This window comes from Gekko japonicus, unplaced genomic scaffold (genome assembly GCF_001447785.1).
Source record: "Gekko japonicus isolate JY-2015 unplaced genomic scaffold, Gekko_japonicus_V1.1 scaffold1098, whole genome shotgun sequence".
Lineage (NCBI taxonomy): Eukaryota > Metazoa > Chordata > Lepidosauria > Squamata > Gekkonidae > Gekko > Gekko japonicus.
The window spans coordinates 123146-128447 of NW_015160244.1; positions in this window are offsets into that span (position 1 = coordinate 123146).

A 5302-nucleotide genomic window follows, 5' to 3' on the forward strand; every position below is an offset into this window, starting at 1 on the left:
TGTCTCCCTCCTCTTTAAAAACTGGAACACATAGACTTTCCCCTTTCGTCCCGGCAATCTGATCTGGATGCAATCCAGCGACAAACGTGCTGGACTGAAACTCAAGAGATCTGAGCACAGAGTCCAAACTGCTAGGAAACTGCCCGATGACCTTGGGCACGTCTCATGTGCCTCAGTTTTCCCCGTCTGTAAAATGGAGTACTAATAACCTGCTTCAGAGGGCGCTCATGCAGATCAAAGACCACAAAGCACTATCCACGTTGAGAGAATGCTGCCTCAGTGCTGAATGGCGGACCAGTGTAGGGGAAATGCTGTTTATTTGGTGTATTAAAAAAGAAATCCACTTTCCTGGAAGGAGGTGTGTTTTTGCTTAAGTTCTCTCCTCTGTTGGACCCGCACAACAGCCCTGGAAGGTAGGGGAGGCTCCGGGGCAGTGAGGCTCTATGTTCTTGGTGCTTGGGGGGGCAATACTTGCAGGGCTTCTGGAGTTCTGGCCCCGCTGGTGGACCTCCTGAGTGAGAAAATGCTGCCTCAGTGCTGAATGGAGGACCAGTGTGGGGGAAATGCTGTTTATTTGGTGCATTAAAAAAGAAATCCACCTTCCTGGGAGGAGCTGCGTTTTTGCTTAAGTTCCCGTTATGTTATGTTATGTTATATTATGTTAATGACACAGTTATCGTCTCATGTCTCTTCCAAAACAAACTTGCCAAAAAACAAAACAAAACGCCACAACCTCTATCACACAGTGGAAGGCTGCTCTTTCTTTTTAGTCTGACCTGGATAGCCCAGGCCAGCCTGATCTTGACAGATCTCAGAAGCTAAGCAGGATCGGCCCTGGTTAGTATTTGGATGGGAGACCACCAAGGAAGTCCAGGGTCTCTGTGCAGATGCAGGGGCCACTGGCCTGATCTAACATTGGCTTCCGTTATGATATGTTCTATTACGTTAATGACACGGTTATCGTCTCATGTCTCTTCCAACACAAGCTTGCCGAAGAACAAAACAAAACGCCACAACCTCTATCGCACAGCGGAAGGCCGCTCTGTCTTTTTAGTTTGACCTGGATAGCTCAGGCTAGCCCAATCTCGTCAGATCTCGGAAGCTAAGCAGGATCGGCCCCGGTTAGTATTTGGATGGGAGACCACCAAGGAAGTCCAGGGTCTCTGTGCAGAGGCAGGCAATGGCCAACCACTCTGTTCGTCTCTCGCCTTGGAAACCCCTACAGCAGTGATGGCGAACCGTTTAGAGACCGAGTGCCCAAACTGCGACCCAAAACCCACTTCTTGATCGCAAAGTGCCAACACGGCACTTTAACCTGAATACCGAGGTTCTACTTTAGAAAAAACAACCCATACATTAACTTAAGATGATCCAAACAAAGTAAGGAACGCAATCCCAAATGCTTTCATCTACTTAAAATTATTTGGCAGAGAATTCGACACTTTAATGATGGTCTGGGCCTGGCTGGGGCGATGGCACGCTTGCCCACAGAGAGGGCTCTGAGTGCCACCTCTGGCACCCGTGCCATAGGTTCGCCACCACTGCCCTACGGGGTCGCCACAATTCAGCTGGGTGACTTCACAGCACACGAACGCGCACACACAGAGGGGCAGCTGTGAAATTGGACAAGCGTTGCCAAATCTCAACGCCAGGTGGCACTAAGGGACAACAAGCTCAGTCACCTTAAACCTCAAGGGCTGAGGAATGTGAGCTAGAAATAAATTTCCTGTGAAAAACAAAGAGATACAGGGACCGAAGCAGCGCTCCCTCTAAGCTGCGGAGTCGTGTGAGCAAAAATTCTACTTTGTGCGCTCCTGGCATTCGAGTTGTGAGCGAGCCATTTGGTTAGTGAATACATTCAGGGCCAGCTCACTCACTAGGAGATCGCCTAGAGCAGGATGGCCCTTAGGGGCACCAAACTGCACCCAGCCCCGTACTCTGGGAGTTTCTTGATTATTTGTGTTTTTTATTCTTCCTAAAACATGTATTTTTGAAAATGGGTGGGCGCAGGGGGAGGGCATAAGGGATCCTCGCCCAGGGTGCAAAATAAGCTGGAGCCGGCCCTGAATACATTCGTTTGCACTGGAACCGTCCTTCCTGAGCTTAGACAAAAGTGTGTGAGCCGGAGGCTGAAAAACTGTGAGCCATGTTCACACTAACTCAGCTTAGAGGGAACACTAGACCCAAGCCTATCCTTACGTTGTTGCCCCACCCCAGAGCTGTATGGGCTGCAGTTGCAAAGAGCAGGGTTGCCAACTACAGATTGGCAAATTCCTGGAGATTTGGAGGGGCGGGACCTCGGAGGGGCGTAACGCCAGAGCCCACCCTACAAAGCAGCCGTTTCCTCCACAGGGGATGACCTCTGTAGCCCCCAGATCAGTTGAATATCCCGGATTATCTCCAAGTCCAAACTGGAGACTGGCGACCCTAGCAAAGAGACATTCCGCATGTGCTCAGAGACACCCTCCACCTGAGCAGAGCCAACTCAGCTTGAGGGCCACATCAGGGTCTCTGACCGCTTTTGAAGTCTCCACGTCGGGCAGCAGCTGTTCCTGGAGATCTCCAGGCCCCACCTGGAGGCTGGCAACCCCACCCACCCTCTTCGTTTTGCTCCCCCGTCATTGGAGGGGTGGTGACGCAGGGCCTTTCACGAACCCCGGGGACACCTGCTCGGGGGCTGGGCGGCGGAGGGCTCAGCGGGCACGCACCACAATGGGGGGCCCACGTCAGCGCAGCACCCCCTGCTGGGTAAATCCCCCCTCGCCCTCCCGGGGAGGAACTGCTGGCAGCCGCTTCCCTCCCTCGCTTCTGCAAGCCAGGCCTGTAATTAAATCCGAGAGCGATGAACTCACGTCGTGCCAGCAACCCCTTCGGAGCTGGCTGCAATCCCAACCTCTGGCATCTCCTTTCAGCTCCTTGGCACCTCTGGGTTTCATCCCCCCACCCCCATCTTTCCGCCCAGCGTTCGTTCCTGGGCTTAGCCCTCCGCCTTCAGATTCTGGGATGCAAACCGCAACTGTTGAGCCATGCGGCAGGTTACAGTGCAAGTAATTGATTCATTAAAAACCCTTAGCCGGCTCCCCCAAATTACACCCCTACCAGATCCCAGCTCTCAATCAGAACTGGGCAGAAGACAGGCTGTGGCCCGTCGCTAGCCCACTGACCTGTTTCCGGTGGGCCACCCAGTGGCTGCCAGCTCTTGCAACAGATACCACACCGGATCAGGGGTCATTTCCTGCGGGAGCGCACAGGAGCGGAGCTCCGGCAGTAAGGAGCCCAGGGGGCGGGCACATGCAACAAGCCCCGCCCCCTGCTCCCAGCAGCCCTCAGTCGGGTCACGAGGAGCAAGAAGCAGCCAGGTAAGTTGCAGAGCCCCCCCCCCCGCCTTCAGATACAAACTCTCCCTCCTCTGTGAGGGCAGATCTGCACGTTGCCCCCCCCCAATAGCTAGCAATCCAAAACAGTCCAGTGGAGCCTGAGCGGTGGGTGTTGCCTCCTGACACACTTCCGGTGATGTCAGGGGGTGTGGCATATGCAAATAAGCTATGCTAATGAGTTATGCTAATGAGCTCCTGCACCTCTTTTTCTACGAAATGACCCCTGCACCGGATGGACTTCGGCCTGATCCAGAACCGCATTTCTTTGGTGGCACTGCGTGCTCAAGGTCACATCAAACAGATCTGATGTTCTGGAGCTTTTAAAGACTTCCTCAGTAGGCACTTTTGCTTCGCCAATTTAAAACGCATCTCTGAGGATCCAAAGAACAGAAGAACCTCAGGAGAGCCCTACCGGATCAGACGACTAGTCCATCTAGTCCAGCATCCTGTCTCACCCAGTGGCTAATCGGTTGCTCTGGAGGGCCAACAAGAGGGCAGAGAGGCCGAGGCTTCCCTTGAATGTGGCCTCCTGGCTCTGGGATTCAGAAGTTGACTGCCTCTGAAGGGGAAGGTTTCCTTTAGTCGTTATGGCTAGTAGCCATGGAAAAAGAAAAAGAAGAAGAGAAGAAGAGATTGGTTTTATATCCCGCTCTGCACTTGGAGTCTCAGAGCAGCTTACAAACTCCTTTCCCTTCCCCTCCCCACAACAGACACCCTGCGAGGGAGGCGGGGCTGAGAGAGCTCTGACAGAAACTGCCCTTTCAAGGTCAGCTCTGACAGAACCAGAGGTCATTTCGGGGGGGAATCGCAGTTCCCCCGGGTGAGGTACGGGGGTCGGGGCACATGACGAAGCCCCGCCCCCTGCTTCCGGCCGCCCCGCTTCCGGCCCTCATTCAGCCAGGAGGAGGCAGGAGAAGAGGGAGGATCTATTATTTATTTATTAATTGGATTAATCAAAAGAGCTATGAATCTGGAGAGCTATGACAGATCAGACACGTGGTCCATCTATTCCAGCATCCTGTCTCACACAGTGGACACCCAGCTCCTCTGGAGGTCCAACAAGAAGGCATAGAGGCTGAGGCCTTCCCCAATGTTGCCTCTTGGCACTGGGATCTATTTATTTATTTATTGAGATTTATATCTCACCCTCCCTGCAAGCAGGCTCACGGCGGTCGTTACCCCTAAGCTGAGTTAGTGTGAGCTAGCTCACAGGTTTTTGGCCTCCGGCGCACACATTTTTGCCTCCGCTCAGGAAGGAGGGCTCCAGAGCAAACTAATTGTATGCAGCAGCCAAATCGCTTGCTCACAACTTTAATGCCAGTGGCTCCCAAAATAGAATTTTGGCTCACAAGACTCCACGGCTTAGAGGGAGCACTGACGGCGGTCACAACAAAACCACTAATTACAAAACCATTAAAACGGTGACAATAATCAACAATTAAAACAACTAAAAGCAGGGAGCACAATCGCTGCCCCTGAAAGTGGAGGTTAGCTAGAAGCTATGATAGACCTATCCCCCACAAACCCTTTAAAAAAGGGGTTAACAACAATTCTGAAGTTTGCCTACCCCTGCCGTGCATGACATAGGGCTTAATTCCTTTACAAGAATGCCTACAAACCATGCCAGCTGCCCTAGATAGGCAAACACCCTTCTGTCAAAGAAGGGGGCCTCCTCCCCCACCCACTTCACTCCAATAAAGTCAATTGCCCTCCACTTTCATCAGCACCCTCCCTGTTTTTTTCTGGGAAGCTTATGTAACAAATCTATAGGACTTGCACCTTGCATTAGCCACGATAACCAAATGGAACCTCCATTTACAGAAGCAGCATATCTTTGATCATCAACTGAGGCAGGCAGGCAACTGTGATTTGTGGTCCTCTTAGATCCACATAGCTGGACTTTGATGGGGGGAAATGGGTGCTGA